Raw genomic sequence first — 25,575 nt, forward strand, 5'->3', positions numbered from 1 at the left:
TCATCTGTTGAAGCCTAACTGCCAGTGTTAGGAGGTAAGCTTTTTGGGAGGTAATTAGGTTTAGATGAGGTCATTAGGGTGGAGCCCTCACAATGGGATTAGTGTCCTTATAAGAACTAGAAGAGAGGACAGACTGCTCTCACTCTCTCTCTTTCTCTCTTTTTCTCTTTCTCTCTTTCTGTATATGAACAAAGAAAATGTTATATGAGCATACAGTGAGGGACCTTACCAAGAACCATATCTGCCAGTACCTTGATCTTGAACTTCCCAGGCTCCAAAACTATGAGAAATACATGTGTGTCATCTAAGCTACCCAATCTATGGTATTTTGTTATAGCAGCCTAAGCAGACTAAGCCACTTGGACACAAAGGTAACATAGGTCATCCTGGCAGGTGGCAGAATTCCAATTAAACCAAGATGGTCTTGCCATGGAGACTGTCCTTGTAACCACTGCACTAAGCTGCCTCTTTAAAAAAAGAAAGAAATCCAATCTACTAGAATGGCTGTGGTCAAAGATATGGGTAATAATAACCATTGGTGAGGATATGAAGAACTTAGAAACCTCATGTACTACTGGTAGGAATTTAAAATGGTGCAGCCACTCTGTAAAACAGTCAGGCAGTTATCCAAAAGGACCCAACAATTCCACTCCTATGTAAATATCCAAGAGAAATAAAAACATAAGTTCTTACGAAAATTTTATATAAATATTCATAGCATCATTACTCACAATAGTCTAAAAAGTGGAAATAACCCAAATATTCATCATCTGGTGGATAGATAAATAAATTGTGGCATATCCATACAATAGAATATTATCCAGCCATAAAAAATGAACTACTATACATGCTGCAACATAAATAAACCTTGAAAACATTATGCTAAGTGAAAAAAGCCAGTTGCAAAGGACCAAATATCTTATGATTCCATTAATATGAAATAGGCAAATCTATAGAGACAAAAAACAGAGTTTGCCTAGGACTTGGGGGAGGGGGTGTTGGAGAAAAGGGGAAGTGACTGCTAAAGGTGATGGGATTTCTTCTGAAGTGATGTCAGTGTTCTGAAATTGATTGTGATAATGGTTGCACACTCTAGGAATAAACTAAAAATTATTAAATTTTACACTTTAAATGGGTAAATTGTATGACATGTGAATTATATCTCATAAAGCTATTAGAATAATTTGGTATTTTTATTAAGTTCACACTTAGTTAAGAGAATTAACAGACCATACGAAATTTTTTACACTAATTTTATTAATTCAAGTCTTTATTTATGTCCCTTAGTGGAGTTTTTATATTAAATTTAATACTACATATTTTAATTTAAATAGTTAAAAGAAGTTTCTTACTAAATTTGTTGTTATTGCTGATGCTTTGGTGTATGATATATTTTCTTCCCTTAGTCTGTTTCTGTTTTGTATGAGATAAAGCTATCTGACTGGGTATTTTAACTTTATAAACAATCACTGAACTGAATTTTATACCTGTTTCTGGTTTTAGTTGGTTCTTTTAGCTACATAGTCAAACCCCCTGGAAATAATGGTGTTTCGAGTTATTCCTTTCCAGTATTTGTGCTCACGTTTTTTTTCTTTTGTCTATTTCCATTGGCTAGCAGTTTGGTTTCTTTTTAATGTATTATCCTTGTCTTATCCCTGACATTAATAGAAGTTTTTTAGTGCTATGTTATTCTTACTTCTACTTTTGGCATGAGGCCTACAATTTTTAAATTATACTAAGGAAACATTATCTTTTCCTATTTTGCTATATCACTATTGGGATAGGTGGGGGGAAAGTTATCTTTAAACTACAGTTGAAACATATTTATATTTGTTTTTTATTTTTGTTAACATTTATAGTGACATTTGTAATTTTCTCTCATTGAGAAAATTTTGTATAGGTCTGACTGTAAAATAATTCTAACTTATTCCTTCCCTTATTCTTTCAGCATGAATAATTTTAGCATCTAATATATACAGAGCTTTATTAAAGGTGCTGAGGATATAAACAGTGCTTAATATGTTATGTCCTCTCTAGTGGTCGAAACGGACAACAAATAATCAAACGTATGTGTATACATATGTATGTAGGTGTGTGTGTACGGATGTGTATTTTAAATATATATGTCATATATTAGGTGTGTATATATTTATACATATATATGTATGAATAGGTATATATATCATACATATTTATGATAAATACTATGAACAAAAATAAAATAAGGTTAAAGAAAAGAGTTGTGGGAAAGATATTGTTTGGGTAGGGACATGAAAGTCCTCTATGAAGAGGCAATATTTGAACCATTAAAGAAAAAATTATTCATATATCTAGACAAAAAGCATTCTGGACCTGGAGGGGAGAGGGGACAACAAGTGTAGATTCTGTGACATGAGAATGTTCTTGGTATAGTTCAATAATGAAGTCAGGGTCATTGGAGCTAGGCAAGGAAGGGAATAATAAGGAATCCCTAAATTCAGGGATACAGTCCAAGGCACAGGGTAACCAACTGTCCTAATTTGCCAGGATACTCCTGGTTTTGGCACTGAAAGTACTGTGTGTCAGGAAACCTCTGTGTCCTGGAGAAACCACGAGGGTTGGTCACCCTAGCATGTGGGGGACCTTGTAAGCCATAGTAAGAAATTTGAATGGTGTCATAAATACAGTAGGAAGCAATTAGGGAGTTTTGAACCGCAGTTTAAATTCTTGAATAATTTAAATTGAAATCGTCCTGTTCATGAGGTTGTTTGAGTGTGGCACTTTTGAAGAACACTGGGTAGAAGCAAAGTTTGGATAGGTTTCTTACTGTTTTCTCAATTTCCTACATGAGTATTGATCTGTTTTCGTTTTCTCTGTGTTCTGTAGTCAATTTTAGGATATATTATTAGTACAGATAGCCCAGGTTTTCAAATTTATTTGCATGGATTTTATGAAATACATGCTAATAGTTTTATATTACTCTGAATTTACATTTTTTCTCCTACTTCACTTTTAAATGTGATATTTCTCCTTGTTCCCTTCTTTATTGATTGTACTAGCAAATATTTTATCAATATTATTAAACTGTTTTTGATGAAATTAACATCTGCTTTAATATTTATTAATTTATTTTTCTACTTCTTTTTGGCTTCTTTTCTTTTTCTAGGTTCTTGAATCAAATTAATTAATTTTCTTTCTTACTTATTAACATAAACATTTAAGACTGAATTGAATGGGCATGATGCTAGCCTTTCCCAGAGAATCTGAGCACAGTGTTTGAAACCTTATTTTCTAGATATTCTGCAATTACATTTTGAGCTCTTGTTTGATCTGAGGGTTGTTTTGACATACGGATTTTAATTTTGAAATGGTTATTTTTTTATTTTGATATATTATTTTTAATTCCAGTTTTATTGTACTATGGTCAGAAAATGCTCTCCAGTTTCATCCATGTTGTCACAAATGACAGGATTTCCTTCCTTTTTTAAGGCTGAATAATATTCCACTGTGTGTGTGTGTGTGTGTGTGTGTGTGTGTGTGTGTGTGTACGCATATATATTACATCTTCTTTATCTATTCATCCATGGACAGACACTTAGGTTGTTTCCATACTTGGCTATTGTAAATAAGGCTGCCATGAACATGGGGGTGCAGGTATCCTTTTGAGATAATGGTTCATTTTAGTTTTTATTTTGGCCCCCAATCTACTTGTTATTATCTATTTTCAGAGTCTGCAAATAGTTGCTTTACATATTCTGCCCTGGGTTTTTTTGTTTTTTGTTTTTTGTTTTGCGGTACGCAGTCCTCTCACTATTGTGGCCTCTCCCGTTGCGGAGCACAGGCTCCGACACACAGGCTCTGGACGTGCAGGCTCAGCGGCCATGGCTCACGGGCCCAGCCACTCCACGGCTTGTGGGATCCTCCCGGACCGGGGCATGAACCTGTGTCCCCTGCATCAGCAGGCGGACTCTCAACCACTGCACCACCAGGGAAGCCCTGCCCTAGGTTTTTTATCATAATTAGAGGTATAGGCCGAGTGGAGTATATTCACTCCATCTTAGCCAGAACTGAAACGGCACTTGGACAGTTCCCACATCCCAAGGTGGGAGGGGAGGTACACATCCCCAGTCTTTATAATATATAAAATAACCTTTATAATAACTCCCTAAAGTTTATTTTATAACAAGAGAGTAGGGCAATGTTTTGCAGTTTTGTTTCCGTTATACCTAGTAGAGGGCCATACGCAAAAGGCCACTTTGTAACGGCATTTTAATAAGAATCAGATAATGATCCTCCATTAGGAAAGATTTCTCACTAGTTTTAGCCTCTTCCCATTTTTTGTGTGACCATGAATGAAATGCTTTCTAGTCTTCTACTTCCTCTATAGGTCAACAAAGAAATAGCAGTGTGGAGAAAGATCGGTAATACCAAATAAAGAAGAAAATAATAATAGTAACTCAATTTAAACACTTTTAAATTCTAAGTTCTAATATATTACCTGTAGGTAAGTTGGACATTTTTAATGGTAGCCAGACTTACAAAGGCAAAGCTAAAATACGTGACTCTCATAGAGAACAGTGAAAAACCATTTCCACTGCAATACATCTATGATGTCTTTGTAAACAGGATATCATTTTTGAATACATCTCTTCTGAATGGATCTATTGCAATATGTATGTATTAGTTAATGTGAGAGTTTCAGCTTTTAAGCCTGAGGACAAGAAAAAGATCTCAGATGAACCACAGAAATGAACAACCCTAACTTTGACGTGGAAAGCAAAGAATAATGAAGAATCAGAGGGGAGAGAGAGAAATCATTTTTCTCTAGAGGCTGAAAAATTCAGGAAGACACCAGGAAAATTCGATAAGACTAGCCATGTACAAGAGCCAGAGATGGGAAATGAGAAATCACACTTAGCGACTGCTTCCTTGAGACCCAGTGGAAATGAGTCAAAATTTACCATTGAATCGCAGGCAGAAATCAGGTGGCTTTAGGAAACAGAGGCTTCCTGGGAATCTTTGGAAAGAAAGACAGATGGCTGGAAAGGAGTGGATTTAGGAAAATAAGCTGGTAATTTGAGGCAAGTAAACACTTGTCTGTTCCTCTAAAACTCTGCCTGGCTAGCACACAACAATGTTTTCTGCATTAAAATAAGTGACCTAAGATGGTGCTTCTAGTCCAAACATACAGTGGCATGTGTCAGGATGGGTAAGGGCTGGGGAAGGAAGTTGCGTTACAGCTTCCAGCAAGCAAGCGTTCAAAGGGTGGTGGCTACGAAGGAACAGGAAATGCAGGGACCCTGGATCTCTTGTACCTGAACACCTTCCTTCACAGTGTTTATGAATAATGAATGAAAGAGTAGTGGGAGATTCTATAAATAAGGTCTACTTTCATCTTGATTTCAATGTGCTGCCTCTTGTTTTCAAATGAAAACTCTTGAGCATTAACTGGGATGATTAAAGCAACTCCGTGCAATTTTGGTTCTGGCTCTGTTCATACCACAATGTTTTCCAAATCATATGTTACAAGAAATGATGGCAAATAGGCTATAGGTAATCTTCTATATATATAACACTTCATTGACCCTTAGAGGAATGCTTTCCACTTTGTAATAACGTCAGTCAATATTAAGAACTTGAGGGCTTCCTAAAAGATTTTCTAAAAAGAAAGGCTTTTAGAGATAAATCCGTAGCCACAAACTAAAGCAAAGAATGTGATGTAACAGCCACATCATGGGAAATTCACTATAAATTATCCATATGAAACAGTGCAACTAGGGGGATTGCATTATCTTTTACTATCAAAAATATGCTTTGTTCGGCATTGCAACATAGAGTATCTTATTGGCAGGAAAATAAAAGGCTCTTGGGTTTGTCCCAGCTATGTACTTAACAAGGTCCCACAGCTGCTTTTTTAGATCTTTTGTGGTAAACCATTTAGAAAGAAAGAGAGAGTGTTTTATCATAAACATCCTCATCCATGTTCGCCTTGATTCTTTCTCCACCTCAGACTTCTTTCAAAGTGCAGATCTTGGCCCATTATCAGAAAGTAAAGAAACCAGTGTTTTGCAACTCTAATTTAAATAAATAGTTGGACTTTTAAATCTATCGGTGAACCAGAAACCGGTGACCAAGGGACCAGAGGAGGGACTGAACATTCTTCCTCCTGGACCCCAGCCCAGCCCAGTTGGAAGCTTGGCTCCCTCAACAGTAGTGGTAACTCTTAGAGTGGCCACAGGGACCCGCCCTCCTAGCAGTGACATCGGCTCTAATCATTGTACATCTGCCCAGGTGGGTCAAAAGAGCCTAGGCACAGGTCAGTGGGAATGGACCGAGCAGCTCCTGCCACATTCCTCTACTCTTGGCTACCAGCGATATCTCAGCTCTTCAAAATTTTCGACCACATGATATCCAAAGAAAAGAACACAATACTCTATTCAAAACTTTGATGGGGAAATCCACAGAAATTTTGGACAATTCCCTTTTCCCTGAAACTAGCATCACTGTATAGCTTTGAGTACAGAGCAAAAACAAGTACTATCCCAGAATATTCAATATGGTCCCAGCAGCATCTTTCTTTTGCTCCCACAAGAGCGACTGCAGGCTTCCTGCAGCTGTTGTCTTTGGTTCCTTGATTAAACTGTGAAATGTGAGCTCCGTGATTTATGGCTCATGCTACTCATTTCATGCTTTTCAATTAACGATAATAATTCCCTGACCCCTTCCTCTTTCATTCTCATTCATTCTTCTCAAACCAGACAGTGGAGTGAGGGTCAGTAAAATGAAGGCTATGGCAATCCTGGATCTTAATCTACCCCCAGAAGACTATAAGCTACCAGCTTTTGTGAAGTATTGCAGGAGTTTGGTTTCTGCTTTTTTACAAACAACTTTGCTGATTATTTCCTGGGTTTCAATCTGTTCTATTGGAAAATGTGATTAAGATAAACTATTGCCTTAAATTCATGGTAGGCGGTACATTCTTCCAAGAATCTAGAAACATAGGTGACCAGATCAGGGAGGTTGCAAGTAAACCGAATTGTTTTTTACTGCATACTGGTAGCTTCCTTCTGGGCTACATAGCACCTTATGCCACCTCTAGTTGCCTATATTCCAGATCATGGAGCGAGGTGTAACAAATCACATCACCTCTCTTTCTACTGAGCAGGCAATTCTGTCAGTGAGAGTGTGGAAAGAAAATGGAAAGTAATAGCTAATAACTTCTGCCCCTCACATCCTTGATGATCAAGATTTGGTCTCACGGTATTTCTCGTTAATCCCCATAGCAAGTGTAGAATGGCTCACAGCAGATTTAAAACCGTTTCTTATATGGAGGAACAGAAATTAACTAACTCAGATATCCTACTCTCAGTACTATCAAAATATTAATACTATTCTAAATACTCAGCATGTGTATATTGGGATCTTATCCATGAAGTGACACCATAGCCAATGACACAGATAAGTGACAAAAATATATGGCTGAACTTTTCAAAAATGAGGTTTATAAAAATACAATATTACTTAATTCTTTATTCAGTTTGATTTTTTTCTGAACATCTGCTTTTATGAGGAAAGTTTAAGTGTGTTGCCTACTTATCTGTGAAGTTATGGAAGCCAAATAAAATTTTCTAAATTATTTACCGATCTGAAATCCGTTTTTTATCTTCCTAAATATTTTTGTTTTGAACAGTTTTCTGCTTGCTTTGTAAAACTAACCTTTACATAAATTTTAAATTGTGGATCTACTCTAGTAATATGAGAGGGGACACCAATGACTTATACAACTGATTGATTGATTGTTTTTTTTTTTCCGGTACGCGGGCCTCTCACTGTTGTGGCCCCTCCCGTCGCGGAGCACAGGCTCCGGACGCGCAGGCTCAGCGGCCATGGCTCACGGGCCCAGCCGCTCCGCGGCGTGTGGGATCTTCCCGGACCGGGGCACGAACCCGCGTCCCCTGCATCGGCAGGCGGATTCTCAACCACTGCGCCACCAGGGAAACCCGATTATTTTACTCATAATTTATATAACATTATGTATCCAGAATTTCAGGAAATCATGGCTAAATCAGGTACACGTTCTTACTTCAAGAAGCTAAGAGGCTGGTAAAGAAGACATTTGTATAAATATGGTACATAGTTGAAGAAATAAATGGCTAGAAAAATGGTACACTTACTGTTATATTTATGAAGGGTTTTTGCTATTGGTACAAGTGAGTGATAACTTGTGGAGAAGGCTATTTTAACTTAGAATTATACAATTGGGAAAGGAGAGCTACTTATGTTCACTCTGTAGGGAGGTAACTTGAAAGATTAGGTTTTTTAAAATCATATAAAGAACTTCCATAATGGAATCCATCTAAACATTTTAAAAAACCCACATTTTTATTTCATAAATCCTTCTAAAATTCATAAATAAAATTCCACAAAAAAGGAGCTCCAATAAAATATATCTTAGCTGTCTGCAAAAGAAATTCTTACTAATTTTGAGGAATAAATATTACAAGAGGGGAGGGTTCTTTGCCAAACTCTGAGCGTAAAGAAAGATTTCACGTAGGAAGTATAATTTGAGTAGGTGGTGACAAACGTATAAACTCTAAGCATTAAAAAATAGAGGAAAGATCCTCTTGGGGAGACAGCATAGAGAGCAAAGACTGGAGCAGGGAAGTGTGGGTGTGTGGGGACGCTCGGTAGTCTCGTTAGGACCTGAAGAGGAGCTACGGTAGATTCAACAGGAAGGTAGGGATCACCATGTAAAAGGATTGAATTCTGGGCTGTGTGGTATAGCTATTCCTGGGATGACAGAAGCCATCAAAGTGTCTGAAGAGATGAGTAGATGATATTCAAGTCATTCGGACTAAACTAACTGTGGTATTTTGAATACCCTAGAGTGAGGAAACTTATCAAAACGTTACTATAATATTCCAAGTGAAGACTGGTGGTTAAATATTGAGCGACAGTGAGTAACTGAATAAAAGTAATAACATTAAGAATAGAAAGAAGCCCACAATTGCAAAATGTTATCCTAGTGACATAATGAATCATACCTTAGACGACGTGAAAAACTCTATCCCATCCACTTGGTTTCCCTTGCAATATAAAAAGCACCCTTGCTTTGGAAGACTATGGCATAAACCCACTGAACAGTCTCCAATCATGGAACAAGTGAATCTTGAAAACAGCTATACTAGCACACCACATCAGTTTGAATTTCTTCTCTTCTTGCATAAAAAGTTCAAAGCCATATACTCAGAGTACTTTTAACAGGACCTCGCAAGTGTTGAGTTGACTGAAAGCACGTATTTCCATCTGATGTCGAACACACTGCCAAACTTTAACTTTACAACGAAGCTACAGTATATATGCCAAGTAGAAAATCAGAGAACTGCGTTTCCTCTGAATTCCAACATAGCAGTGGACCTGCGGACGCATATTGTCCTAGTTTTGGAACTAAAGAGGTGTCTCACTGAGATCATTTGGCTCACAGGGTGAAGGAGCCTGTGTATGTGATCTGATATTTTTATGTCAGTGATATACTCGACTGTCTCTTCAAATTAACCTTCAACTCCCCTACCTTCCTTTATGTCAGTCGTTCTTGCTGAAGTCTAAATAAAGGAAATTTAATCCAATCAAACTATAGACTGAAAATAAACACCAAAGGGGAAAAGTAAGCAGCCCGTGTTATTGAAATTCCAAGAGCTCTTTTAGTTTGGCCAACACTTCTCCTATTGGGGAGCCTCCGGTGGGACCCTTGGTAAGTGAATAAACAAAAGCCAAGTACTATCAAGTAATTGTCTGGCAATATCAGAAAATTTCCATCTTATTTAAGAAGAAAGCACCCATTGGTGTCAGCGAGCATAACATAACATCGAGGAAATCCACATTGGCATGCAGTTGCTTCTCCCCAGTAAGCCAGAAAGGGCAAGCTGAGTGACGGCCATGCTTTGCCAAACAAGCTTCAGCTGAAGCCAGGAAAGTGGAAAACGCCTGGGTGTTTCATTGTTTAATGGAGAACACAAGATATATCGAGACACAGCAAGAGGCAGCAATCCATTGACTGACAAACAGGCTCGAGTGGAAATAGGGAACCAGAGCGCCAGCCATAGAATAGTTTTCCTGTAATAGTTTGCAACTGAAAGTTCCTGGAAAAGACCACCCTCCCAGAGAATGGAGAACTACTCATGTGTGCGTGGCACAGGCAATCCAAATGGCCCCAAATTTCAAACCAGACAATTTAGGAAATTATATGGCTGGAATTTTAAAACCTGCATTTCTACTTCATATATCACAAATCACTGTATTTCTTATCCTGTAATCTTTTAAGCATGAAAATCCACAAGAGAAACTTTTAATGAAAGCTCTTCTTTTCCAACCTTTGAAATCCTTTCTTATTAATTTGAAGAAACTTGGAAAAGTGTGAATTATTGAACAGACTGCATCATAGAATGTTTCTAAAGCATTGTTGTGTTGACGGAGAGATGAAAGGGGATAGAGAGACAGTGAGAGAGAGAATCCCTCACTTGAGGAAAGGGAAACGAACTAATTTACCAATCCTTTGCATATGTAATTACTTTACTTCTCAGAGTAGTCCACTGAGGTAGGTCTTTTGAACCCCATTTTGTAGATGAGGAAAGAGAGACTAAGAGAGATTAACTAAGTTGTCCAAGGTCACACAGGAAAAACTCTAAGGTGAGATCTTTTCACTAGAAACCAATGTCTAGAAACCATATGTCCTGTACACCTGGTACTCCCCACTACATGCTCAGCATCCCAAGAGTTGATAAGGACAGATTCTTGAGAATTAGCTTAATGACTAGATGAGATTTTTTTATTATTCCAAAGGCTTGTATTCAAGTGAACGATTTTAAAGTACTTAAAAATAGTATGTTTCACAATTCACCATAGTATTCTGGGATGAAGACATCTTTCCCAGTTCTTCCACAACATTGCTGTGTGACCTTAGGCAACTTACTTAACTTCTCTGAGCCTCACTTTCTTCATGTGTAAAATGGAGACAGTAAAACCAAATGTATAGGTAATTATATTAAATGACATAATTCATGTAAACATTTAGCACAGTGCCTAGCATATAGTGATGATCAGTTAAAGTTAGTGATGATAACCAGATAGATTATGCCACCTTAACAAACAACCACCAAAAAGGTCGGTGGTGTTAAGTGACAAAGTTAACTTGTCTTTCACTTAAATGTCAATCATTGGTCAGCTAAACTCTAAATTAGGCTCACTTAAGTTTCCACAATGAGGAAATCTTCATTTCAATGTGGCACACAATAACATGAGTCCCTATTTTCACTTCTCACTGAAGTGACCTAAGAAGTTGGCACTCCACTTCTCAACTGTCCTGGTGTCATCAGTGAGAGCTGAACTTCTAACCCAACTCTGCAGCAACAAAGTGATGAAGCTAAACATGAACATCTACCAGGCTTTCACACAACACATCAACCCGGTGGCTGCCTAAAAACAAACTAAATTAAATAGAATACAGAGACTCATAATATCTAAAATGTTCAGAAGACAAATTAAAAAATCAACTGGAATGAGAAAAGACATTCAACATGCAACAATACCCAGATGAATCAGATGTTGGAATTAAGAAACAGGGAGTATAAAGCAGTCAGCATAAACATACTTCACTAAACAATTATGAATTCTCTTAACACAATTAAAAAAGAGAAAAATCCAAGCAGAGAAGTAACAGTTACACAAAGAATGGATGACTCTAGTTGATAGCACTGTATTGAATAATTGAAATTTGCTAACAGAGCAGAACTTAAATGTTCTCATGAAAAAATTAAAAAGAAGGTAGGGCTTCCCTGGTGGCGCAGTGGTTGAGAGTCCACCTGCCGATGCAGGGGACACGGGTTGGTGCCCCGGTCCGAGAGGATCCCACATGCCGCGGAGCAGCTGGGCCTGTGAGCCATGGCCACTGAGCCTGCGCGTCCAGAGCCTGTGCTCTGCAACGGGAGAGGACACAGCAGTGAGAGGCCCGGGTACCGCAACTGTAACAACAAAAAAATTTACGTCTGAAAAGGTCAAGGGGTGAGGATGGAGGAATAGTAGTTTGGGGTGTGGAGGTGTGATTTAAGGAAAAAAAAATCTTTTCCATTATTTCTTTGTCTGAATATTCGAAGTCTGGAACACATCAAAAGCAGTTAAAAATAAAGTGGATTGTTTTACTTCTCTGTCATCCCAATGTAGTTTCATATTATTTAAAATAGCAAGCTATCTTTGGGCGATATTAGCCTTAGTGATGTGAACTGCAGTTTTCTTTATGATGTCAGAGCTTAGTTATTTAGTAAGTGGGGGGGAAACTACCTAACAGAATATACCTTAATAGGAAGAAAATCAGCTGAACTGAATAAACTAGAGTTTACCTTCCCTTAGTCTCTATTATTCATCAAATATTACCCCATGCCAAGTATTGAATTTGATTCTTTCTGGCCCTATGATTTCCCTTCAGTAAGAAATGTTCAGGCTAAGACACATTAATAAATGCAAATAAATTTAGCTAGTATTTGCTTGTCTGATTCTCTAAGAGGATCAAGAAAGGAAATGGAGAACACCAATGATAAACTATCCAAAGTAGCATTTTGAAATTGGCAAAGTTGCAGGAATGGTATTTTATGGTGGTTCAGATATATAATATGTTTTATAGAATGCTCAGACAAGAGAAAATGATAAAACCATAGCCTTTTAGGCATAGATGGTGTGGCAAGGGCTTTATTTGATATATAGTTAATATTTGAAAATGATTTCAATTTATGTCAAGTACTGTGCAGGATAAGATTTATTGAAGAAGAGATCTTTATAAAGCACACAGAGGTATTTGGAGTTAGATTAGATTTCATTTGTGATGTAAGGGAAAAACACTCAATATTTCTTTTATGTGTTATGGAGCTAACTATCACGAGGCAGACGGCAGCTCTAGCCTCTCATAATCACCAAACTAGTATTAAGCATGGCGATTATATGTGTTTTATTAAGTAACTTGTTAGTATTACTCACCCCCCAAAACAGATTTGTGGTGAGAAATGAGTGCCACTAAAAGGAGACTGGATGACACCAGTCCTGAAATCCTGTTGCTCGTTAGCTCAGCATGGGATTGCTTTACAATAAACTCACAAAGAAAAAGGGACACATTCAAACTCAATATTTATCAGTGTGGAAAAAATAAAATACAAGTCTGAATATAAAATGCATTTAGAGGAGGGAGGTTTTAGAATGACAAGTGGTTTTGTTGTCATTTATTAATTTTATACCGCTTTCTCATTTTATTTTGCTTTGAATTACTTCCTTAGTTCTTCTTCCAGTCACAATACTCAGTCTTAAAGAAGCTAACTGACATGATTTCCAGTTTGCCCAAAGAGGAAAATAATGCGATGCTTACTGAATTTGATTAGTGTAGTTGATTTTCCGTATCAAGTAACTTCAGTCACAACTCAAGGAAATTTCACAAACATGAACCACTAGAATTTTAGAGGAAGTGGATGCAGTGAACCACCAAATCTCAAGGGTTTGTTTTAACGTCAGAGGTAATTCTATCTTTATAGTTAATCAGTGACACAGCAAAGAATTCAAGAGAAAATATCCTATTTTGCCAAGATTGTCTGTAGATATTTAAATTCAAATAAACAAGAAAAGCAAATGACCCCAAGATAGTATAGTCTTCAAGAGTTTCTCTGGAATTCATAACAGTCCTTCCTTTAAATAGTGCTGTTCTGAGACAAGCTGTATCACCTTGGAATTTAGGTTAATAAATAAATGCTCATTTTAAGTGTTCTCCTGATTTAGCTGAGGCCTTTGGAGTTGATGAACTGGAGGGAACCAATACGAGGTGATATTGGACCTGAAAGTTTTCTCTTGTCTGGCTGATGTAACACAACAGGCTTTCAGGGAGAATGGCCTTGGGTTTAAATAGTCTATGTGCAGGTCAAGCGTTCCCACCTATTTGCTTCATGACTTTACGAGTTCTTTAACCTCTCTGACCTCATCAACAAAAGGAGGTCTGCAACACTTTCTCTGTTTACTTCACGTGTTTGTCATGAGATCGTGGTGAATGAATAGATAGGAAACTGCTTTATATAAAGTCAATTATTATACAAGGAAAATATATTCTGTTTTCTTTTCAGAACATAAAAGTGAACTAAATTAAAACCGTCCTAGTTATCCAAATGGGTTAAACATGGCCAAGCAGTGATATCTGGTCATTGTTCACACCTACAAACGAAAAGCTCCTTCTTCATATATCAATATCACGACAGAATCAATGGCTTTGAGGTCTCAGAAAAAAATTACAGACTCCAGATTGGCTTGCCCTGGGGGTTTAAATAATGCGCTCTGTGGAATTAATAATTGTATAAGAAAAATTTGCTGAATGAAGTAATGAATGAACAAGTCTTGACCACAGATATAAATCCAACCCTATGGATTTCAGAGTTGCAGGAAATCTACTCACCTAAACAGTCATTCATTGCCTTTTTTACATAAAATGTTATTTAAAAGAGCCTTGAATTTATATTATTAGAGAATTTATAAGTTAAGGCATTATCTCTTTAAGATCCTATGAAAAGACATATTTGAGATAATAGACTTGGTTTAATCCTGATGTACACTTACTGCTTTTAATGTTGCAAACAAACAAACAAATTTAATAAAATATTGTAAGGGGTCAATCATTTTGATGCCTGGATATTGATAACCGAAACAGATTGTACGTCCAAGTGGATTTCTGAATGTCATACGGGAAGAATGTTACACTGGACTCTCGCTTCTCTTAAAACAACCATTTTTCTCCATAGAAAATGAGCAGTGTAAAATGCTTATTCATATGTCAGTCAAGACTTGTGTACAAAGAATTCAAAGTGAAGGTAATTTTGCTCTGATCTTAACGTTCTTACTAATGGAATACTAAGGAAATCTGTTAAGTAAGAAGATTTAGTAGAAGATTCCAAAGTACAATAATTACAGCAAAGTTGCCTTTTTACATGTGAATAAACTATTCCATGAGATGATGAAAAACAAGTAGAGACGCCTTAGTACTCTCCGTTCTGCAAGCTTGGCAAAATACCATACCATTCTTGCTTGGAGTCTAAAAGCATCTCGGTCATCTCAAAGAATATAAACTTGGGAGAAGTTTCTAAATGTAGAAATTTAGTAAAATTCAGTTCAAAATACTAACATACTATATTTATCTATATCTAGCCTCAAAGCTTGGTCTTGAAGCTTATAGTCAATGTGACAGTAATCTGTTTGGAAGAGTCTTGAGAACATTTTTGCTGCTGTCTTACTTTTTTCCTCTATATTACCAACTTTCATTATGTCTCAAAATAGTCTAAGTTCAGGGCTTCCCTGGCGGCGCAGTGGTTGAGAGTCCGCTTGCCGATGCAGGGGACACGGGTTCGTGCCCCGGTCCGGGAAGATCCCACATGCCACGGAGCGGCTGGGCCTGTGAGCCATGGCCGCTGAGCCTGCGCATCCGGAGCCTGTGCTCTGCAACGGGAGAGGCCACAACAGTGAGGGGCCCGCGTAACGCAAAAAAAAAAAAAAAAAAAGACTAAGTTCAGAATATAAAGGCAGTAATCAATTTTGTGATGCCCTTTAATTAGAAATATTTGGGACAGTCCATATCCCTTATAATACAGCCTCAGGATCTGAGGTCACAGTAAGTATCATCCTGGCAATGGTCATGATGCCCTATGAACTGGAACTCTTGGCTGGAAAGAATCCAGGCTTCCAATCTCTTTGCGACATAAGCTTTTACTTTTCTATCTGTCCCTGTGCTATGGGCTTTTTCGTTACCAGTCTCCATTGGAGACCATCTCTACCACTATGGATGGCTTCTACTGCTATGTTGATCTGACTAGCCATCTTGGTTGAGAATAGAACAAACTCTTCTCAACTTGCTTGGAAGTGTCAAGAGGTTCTTTATGAGAAAATAAAAGAAAATATGACACCTCTTCTTATATAATCTCTTGTCTTTGCCCAAAATGTTTTTCTTCTTTTCCTATCAGCAGATCTTGCTGTTAATTTCAAAGTGGACACGTCACCCAAGATAGAAAAGCCATTATTGTAGCCTCAGCAGTTGGTGCAGAAAGAGGCACAGAACTCAAGCTAGACGACACAAATGCTTCCTAGGATTTTGTATGTAAAGCCTGTGAGAATGAACACTTTCATCTCTGGGGATGGGAATTCTGGGCTGTGAAGCTAGTGCTGCAATGTGGTCATGGTCTCCACTCGATATGATAAAGAAGGGAGGGAAATCCATCAGTAGAAAAAGAGTATGAAGCCAAACAGCAAAATGCAGAGAGAGAGAGAGAGAGAGGATTCTGATTTTGATTGAGGCCCAAGGCCAGCTCTTCCACCACCCTTTGGTGAGCCAATAAATTCCTCCTTTAGACTTGTTTGAGATGATTTCACTTGCAACCAAGAGTATTGACCAATAACCATGTACTGCCCAAAGTGACAGAAAACCATTGAAATAGGAAGACTACAGAACACAGTTACTTTATGTCTAAACAAAGATTTGCATACCTATTAGCTTGGAAACTATATTTACCAGATTCACAAGTTATTGGTTTTTTGTTTTTAATCTTTCTAATATTTTGCAGTACGCAGATCTCTCACTGCTGTGGCCTCTCCCGTTGCGGAGCACAGGCTCCGGACGCGCAGGCTCAGCGGCCATGGCTCACAGGCCCAGCCGCTCCGCGGCATGTGGGATCTTCCCGGACCGGGGCACGAACCCGCGTCCCCTGCATCGGCAGGCGGACTCTCAACCACTGCACCACCAGGGAAGCCCGTAGACTTGGGTATTTTATCAGACCACTCAGTATTTGGTCCTACACTAATTTAGGTTGCCACTTTCAGTAACTATACAGAGAAATTCCAAGTACTTAGTAGATCTTTTCATTCATTCATCCTTCCACTTATTCAATAAACATTGATTGACAGTTCTACTGTATCATGATCAATGTTCCAGACCCTACAGTTGCAAATAAGAGAAGAACCCCCTCTAGGAGCGTACAGTATAGTAAAGGAATTACACCATGAAGGGTCATGAGGAGTCAAAGGAGGACCCTGCGAGTACTCTGGAAGGGTGGGGAAGTCCAGAGAGGCTTTTCATAAGGGGTAACATTTGAGCCATGTCACAAGGAAGGAGTGGAAATTTTCCTACAGTGCACTTCCCCTGTTGTCAGTTTCTCACCTTTGTCATATCTGAATTTGAAAATGGAGACACATAGAACATTAAAAGGTGGCTTCGGTGCCAGTAATTGAACTTAAAATTTTAACCTGAAGCATACATGAACAGGTGGGAAAGACTATAATTCTCAAAAACTGATTTTATGCTATAAAAATTGGAAGCAGATAAAACAATATGAAAAGCAAGATGAATAGAAGAGAGGTCTGTTTTGTATTTCTTGAATTTGAATTTTTTTGTTCCAGGACTACTTTTTAAACATTATTAATAATTCTGAAGGCCTTCCATAGGTCCAGGAACATTGCCAGCATTTCAGGGCATGAAACTATGAATCTCTTCACCATGGTTTTCTAATCATTTCAGTTCTGAAATTAACTTTCCACAGACTGTTCATATTAGTGACTAGTAAGTCATATTAGTTGATCAAGAAAGGCAGGTTTTCAGATGATGGTATTGTTCTCAAGTGCTAGCTTTTCCAAAGGAAATAATCCAAGTGCTAGCTTTTCCAAAGGAAATAATCACTCACGTGCTATCAAAACTGAACTAGTAATCAAAATAATACACTAATTGTTAGGAGTTTCAGAATTTGTATTTTGATTGTTTCTTTTAAACCCAGAAAAAATATATACACATTTTAAGTGAATGGTCTTACCTTTAATTTTGTTTATTGAATTCCATTTTATTTAAACTGAATTTCAATAATTTCATTTGAGTACACGTAGTACTTCTTAGGACTGCATCTTTACAAAACAAAGTTTAAAGTGACTTGGGTATCTGCTGATTATTAAAATTGTTCATATACTTCAAGATTTTATTAATTGTCAAATATAGAATAGTTACTGTGGCTTGTTGCATGAGCTCCAGGAGAAACTCTTTATGTACAAATTTGTATGACCTCATTCCCATTAAGAACAGGAAGGAAGTGGTTAGAATGGAACTGGATATTTTTCAGACACACCAAAGAGGTGGAGGGAACATGGCAGAAGGGTGGCAGAAAAGAAGTAAGTGGGCAAAATAAATAACAGAAGAATGAGAACACGTTTGTATTTGTGTACAAAAAGCATAAGTAAAACCTAAGCCCTAGTAGTTGGTATGTTTTTATGGAGAAAGGAAGCAACATAAGTCCAGAGATTATAGTCAGTTACTTCTAAAATAGAAACACTTTATAACCGCTAACCGATCAACTTATCTTGTGACACACACCTGTATTTTAGTAAAGCATTCTGATATAGTACAGATTTTGTCTGAAACTCACTGAAGTCATCTTTTCATATACTGTAAATCACAAAAATATAGCAAAGAAACTTGAGGTGGTCAGCGTAGATTCTTTCACAATCATTTCTCACCCAGTCTAACATTATCTCTCTTCTCAATGCTAACCACTTCTTTTCTGGAACACCCAGTTCATTGTTAAGTGTTACATAAGGTCAACAGCTCTGCCAGTAAGTCGTTAAGGCCCAAGTGACCTTGCCCTTTATCTTCTATCACAGGATTACATGGCATGTTTGGCAGGTTGCTAAACTAAATAATGTGACATATGCATATTTTTGTCTACTGTCTGCAGACAAATTACTGAAAATTTGATTTATTGGGTAATCTTCCATCAAGATTAAACTGAAACACTCTTAGTAAAATGTTATTGCCAGCTGTGGTTCTGGTAAATCTACCAGTGTTTGCCTCTGTCTGACGTTTAGTAAAACCATGATTTTTCTTTTTCAGATAATCTTTTTTTTTTTTTTTAAGTTTAACAGCCTCGGGACCTAATCTCTTCATATTTTTCAGGGTAGAAACAACTTCAAATATTTTAACATAGACTATACCTACATATAGTTCTAATATGAATAAAAATAATGATTTGGAATATATTTGAACCTCCACTTTCTACCTTTGCTTATTGTCGAGGTTTGAATATTTAAACGTAGGCACACAAAATTCAGGCTTCATTAAAACTTTTCATCGTGTTAGTAAATGAGGATGTGGTAGCTTAGTATCAATGAACTTTCAATATATTCTTGTGCGAATTAAAAACAAAAAAACTATCCCTCAAGAATACTCACTTTTTCCAGAGAACGTGAAAATATAATTATGCAAGTAAATTAGTCAGAAGATGAAAAGGACAAGAGCAAATGAATTTTTGAAAGTTCTGATTGCTTTGGAGATTCTGAAGATAGCTGAGAATTTTCACTTGGGATTTTTCTACAGGGGTTCCTTAAATTATCACAAGATTATCAGCTCCACATGTATGGCTAGTATTTCTGAAATAATATTTTAAGGTGCTTGAAAGAGACTCATTTATGAAAACAATAGTGATTCTGAGTTAATGAAAGGCTTTAAGGGTCAGACTTCAGGAAATTATCACTCTTCTCTCCAGCTCTGCTGTTGACCTGATATGTAAGCTTCAGGAAGTTAATTTATCCTTTTTCTCTCTTTACTGGTAAAACCAATTGCTTTCAAAGTATTGTAAAACTAAATATTGGTTTGATATTGCTGAATAAAAGCAAAATCAGATTTGCTGTTCAAAACACCATGTTCTTATAAGCAATTCTTTATAATCACTATAGTCCCGTGAAAATAGTTTAGATGTTGCTTCTGGCAGTAGTCACCGGTGAAGTCATCTCCCCTTTTCTTCAGAAGCTTATCTAGAAGTGCTGGAATGTCAGTTCTCCAGAAAGTAGACAAGTCGTGCCATCAGGCCAACCAAAACTAACGTTATTGGGAAGCATGGGGATTTCCATACTTCTTTCTCTAAAGGACTCTTTAGCTACCTTGGTATCCAAGATGTTCTGCACGATGAAAATGAATGTCCCATCATTGGACTTAGCACCTCCTCTCTCAACAGCAGTAATGTTGTTGCTCTTGACTGCCACAAAGTGGCAGTGTGCCCACTAACTTCTTCACTAGTAAACCCAACGTTGGCCTTAAGAATGAGCCACGGCAGGAGAACTACACCTCAGGATGAGGTTTGCCAGATAAAATACAGGAAACCTGATTAAAGTTAAATTTCAGATAAACAACAGCATACGTTTATACTAAAAAATTAGTTGGGGTTTATCTGAAGTTCAAATTTAACTGAATGTCTTGTATTTTTATTTGCTAAATCTGGTAACTCTACTCCATAGACTTGACTCTTGCAATCCTGTAACCATTTTAAGTTGAAATATATGTATACCTATTGGTTTATTTTGTTATCTCTATGTATTGAATTACAGAAATTCTTTAGTTAGAGGAATTTATATTTCCCCCTCCTACTTGACTTCCATTTACCACATAGTACTAGATTCATATTTTTAGTCTCATAAAAATCAATGTGTTCGAAGGTATGTTTGTAGTATATTTTGAATGCTGGTTGCATCATTGCTAGTTAACTAACAGGTATTTATTGATCAGATAATAAATACTTTGTTACAAGGCCTTATGTGCCAAAGAACTAGAAAAAGCTCTAAAGAAGGGGAAGAAACTGACCTTAATCTTGGGGAAAAAAAGAATTAAATGGTCAGAGTGGAGATACAAGACTTTTTAGATGGGTGGGCAGGTATTTTCTATAGCAAAATAAGTGTTTTATGACAACCTGAAAGGTTTAGTACAAGGAGCTAATTAGAATATTAGACCATTAACATGATTTATTCATTCATTCTAGGGCCCCAAAGTCTTGGCGTGTATCATAGGCACTCAGTCATGAATTCATTGAATTATTTCAAAAAATCAGAATGGCACTAGGCTAGATCAAGCTATTTTTTTTCCATTTTTAATTCACTTGAAATTTTCTCCTCAGTGTTTAAAGAAATCACTCCAAGCTTTATCAGATTTCAGCAAAACGCAAACCCAACTTTTATTACATAAATCTTATGTAATTTTTTTCTATATAAGGTTATGTATATTAGTAGTTTAATATACTGGATTAAAAATAGAATTTCTTCTTTCTCTAATGTATTCAAAAGTCAGTTTAAATGTGAAACTTTCTAATTTAATGCAAAACGTTTCATAACACTTTTCACATCAAAGATATGGTTTCTGAGTTTTCCTTTCCATTTTTCAGAGAGTTAAAATTTATACCCGAGATCTGAACTCCTATAAGATTGCGGTAATCTATGCTTCTAATTCTCATCAAGCATCTTCTCTGTAGAAGGGCTACATATTTTTTATAATCCTAGAGGGTAAATAAATCATCTATATATTATTATAAGGAGAAGATTGTGAGAAAACCTGTAATGGCTGTGTTTTGAATAGTGAATCAGTCATTAAATATGTTTTGAGCTACAGACATTGTCTAACACAACTTAACTAGAAACAAACACTTTATACATCATTTATGTCATAGCTGAAAAGTGTGTACTGTAGCTATTTAATGATTTTATTACTTGTTGGAAAATTATGCCATATTTTACCACTTAACAATCTTCTATATTTAGGTAAGATTTGCTTCCTTGAGAAAAGCATTATAGAGAGGCGTTTAAAGAATTATTGTCAGCATCTCACTTTTTGAGTATTAATGTACAAAAATGTATTTTACATGTCACTTCTTTATAAAAGATTCTGAAGTAGCTTGTAAATATAAAGTTAAAGAGGTTGCGGTTATTCATATAGTTACTGTTATATTTTTATGAGCTGAAGATCTCCAATAGTTGCTGAAGGGAATTATCTCATGGGGTTCAAAACTCTCCAGGGAAGAAAGCAACACAAGAAACCTAGCGGTTATAGAAATGGCAGAGAGATGGAATTACATTCTCTAGCAGGCAAACAGATTTATAAATATTTCAAGTTGCGAATTGATGGCAAGTTTATATACATATATTTGATGATACACAAATAAGAGATAGGAATAATCTTTTCTTATGGAAATCAAATAGCCTTACTAGTAACTGAGTAAATGACAAATCCACGTTGGCGTGAAGAGGGACCAGGAAAGAAGACATGGGGATGATGATACCTCATCTCCCCATGAACACTGTAATAGAAGGACAGGAAGTTTTAATAGTGCAGCAAATGGAGAGAGCTTTCAAGAAGCAAAGAATATTTAAATCCAAATGAGACTGTCTGAGTAATGAAGGGAAGGACTGTTACATGGTGTTGAAGAGCATGTCAGAAAAAAAAAAAAAAGACCTAATTTCCTTAATATATAAATGTTCCTATAAACCAATGAGAATGAAACCAAAACCTAATTCAAAAGTTGGCAAAGGATATGGACAAACAGTACATGGAAATAGAAGCACAAATAACTTAGGCATCTAATAAATCGTCTACCTCACAAATTAAAACTACAATGAGGTACCATTTTTCATCATCAAATTGCTAGGAGTACAGCAGTTACTAAGACAATAGAGATAAGAGATACAGAGGAAGCGGGATAAAATGGCAGTGACAGTGGAGCAGGGGATGGCTGTTTTGGATGGCGTGGACCATTCTAGTAGAGTAGTTGAGGGCAGGGCAGTGATGAGAAAGCAGGAAGTGGGTAAAAGGAAACAATGAGGACAGAACACTTTTTTTTTTTTTTTGCGGTACGCGGCCCTCTCACTGCTGTGGCCTCTCCCGTTGCGGAGCACAGGCTCCGGACGCGCAGGCTCAGCGCCATGGCTCAGGGGCCCAGCCGCTCCCCGGCATGTGGGATCTTCCCAGACCGGGGCACGAACCCGCGTCCCCTGCATCGGCAGGCGGACTCTCAACCACTGCGCCACCAGGGAAGCCCCAGAAGACTTTTTTGCTATAAAAGAGACAAGAGAAATAGGAGAGTACCTGGAGGAGAGCAAGGAGTAAAAAGAGTTGTTTATTGTGAAATGAAAGAGAAATATATACAATGTCTATAATATGCTACCATTTAAGTGTTTTGATTTTTAATAGATGGATGTGAGAGACAGAGAGAGACAGAGAGAGAGAGAGAGAGAGATATGAATGGATACTTGTATATGCAAGTATGTAAGGAATATTTCTGGAAGGATTCGCAAGATACTGATTACAATATTTGCTTCTAAAGAAGGAAATTAGATGATTGGAAGATGAGAGGTAGAATACAAATTCCTTTTTTGTTTTTCAACTTTGTACCATATTCATACCAATCACCCATGCAGAAATAAACTATCGATTATTTAAAGTACCATATAAATTGTGCTCAACCCTGTACAGGATTTAACTGTTCTCCATTCAAGTTATCATATCCTTACAAGTTAACTTAAAAATCATTTGACCTTTAACATTGTATATTTCCTTAAAACTAGTTTAACTACATTAAGAAAACTACAATCAGAAAAAGATTTCATAGTCATGTAACATTTGCATGCATGTTTTTGGATATAAATTTTGCAGTCTTCATGGAACCATGATGCAATGCTGTCACAATGAACAAAGCCTAAAGACTTACATACACAACTATATATACCATCTCTGTTGTGGAGAGGCAAGATATCAATAGAAAGGCAGGCAGACAGATGATTGCTTAGAATGCTTTTTAAAAATGTTATCACACTGTAACAAGAGCAAAGATAATAATGCAAATAAAGCTCTTTCTCAGCGGAAAAAAAAAACAAAAACAAAAAAGGAAAAGATTTCATGAACCTTAGAGTGGTATGTGGACTTTATTAGGTAATAAATATCTTCCTTATCATAAACTATCAGCATGAATCGAAATGTATTTTCACAATTGTCACGGGTTGAATAGTGTCCCGCAAAAAGATATGTTCAAGTCCTAACTCCCTCATAGGGTGAAAATTACTTTACTTGTAAATAATGACTTTGCAGATGTCATCTAGTTAATATGAGGTCATACTGAATTAGGGTGGGTCCGAATCTATGACTGGTGACTTTATAACAGAAGGGAATTTTGAAGACAGAGATACACAGAGAGAATGCCATATGACAATGGAAACCAAGGATGGAGGGATGCAGCTGCAAGTCAAAGATGAGAAGGACTGAGAGCAACCACCGGAAGCTGGAAGAGGCAAGGAAGAGTTCTTCCCAAGAGCCTTTGTTGGGAGCATGGCTCTGCTGACACCTTGATTTTGGACTTCCAAACTGTAAGAAAATTAATTTCTGCTGTTTTAAACCATCCAGCTGGAGGTATTTTGCTCCAGCAGTCCCCAAACTAATACAATAGTAAAGTGATATTTCATGAATGATGTAGGAAAATGTTTCTTGGAAAAGTAGTTGAGATTTCAGGAATATGGGATTATATGCATTCATAGAAAACAGAGATTAGAGCAGTACAGAATATCTTTTAAAGGAACGAGATAAATTATGCTGAATCCATCCAAACTATTTGAATAGGAAAGATAAAGAGAATTGGTATAGGTCAGGTCTCTACATAAAAGTGAAATGGATATAAATGTGAATAATTCATTTCTCACATGACGAAGATGCTAAATAGATGGAAAAAAAGACTTTTTCATAGACATATGACTTTGTGATTAAGACTGACTGTTCTGAGAGTTTGCCAACCAACCTGGCTTTACTCATGTAGAGTGTATTCACAATGGAAAGGTGTTGCAAACAATATACTGAATGCTTCAGAATCTTAAAAAACTTTGCAAGGGTGATTATTCAGGGTTTTACCCAGAGCAGTGAGTAATGGCTGTTCTTGTGTTTATTTTTAGATAAAAGATCTGCAGCTATAGAACCCTTCTCCAAGACATTTCCACAGAACACACTATTTAAGATTTACATTATTTCATCACTCAAGGTAATTTATTTCTTAAGAGTACCATAAAATCTATTTAAGTCATTTCCTGTCTCCCAATGAAATGAAAGGCAACTCTAAAGGGATTTCAATGTATCCTTTTGAGTGTGTGTGTTTTATATTTTTGCATTTTCCCAGGAAGAAATGGAGACAGTGACTCAATTAATACCTTATGTTTATCCTCTCATTATTCCGTTCTCGGTTTTGGTGATCATTTGAAATAAATGGAGGTTGTTTGCTCAACTCTCTCGGGCTGGTGCTCATTAAAACACAGCCCTCATCTGCCCTGTGTTGTTTTTACAGTTCGGTCATGAATAAACGGGATGCCCGTTCTCACCAGTCGAAGTAACCTTTGGAAACTAATTTTGCCTTCTTTCCTATTTATTTCTGCTAACATTTAAAAAGAGAGAGAGACACTTTTGACACTGATGAAAAGTTAAAGTTCATGCCATCTTAATATACTGATAAAGAGGGAGAGGGAAGAGATACGGGAACATATGTATATGTATAACTGATTCACTTTGTTATAAAGCAGAAACTAACACACCATTGTAAAGCAATTATACTCCAATAAAGATGTTTAAAAAAAAAAAAGATCCTCAAATATTTAAAGATGAAAAACTGTCAACTCATCAGAAACACTGGATATGATGAGTTACATGACTCCCTGACTGAATCTCATTAAGCATTCTTGACTAAGATACTAAAAAAAACCTAGGTA

The sequence above is a fragment of the Globicephala melas genome, chromosome 17 (assembly GCF_963455315.2).
Source record: "Globicephala melas chromosome 17, mGloMel1.2, whole genome shotgun sequence".
NCBI classification, from domain to species: Eukaryota; Metazoa; Chordata; class Mammalia; order Artiodactyla; family Delphinidae; genus Globicephala; species Globicephala melas.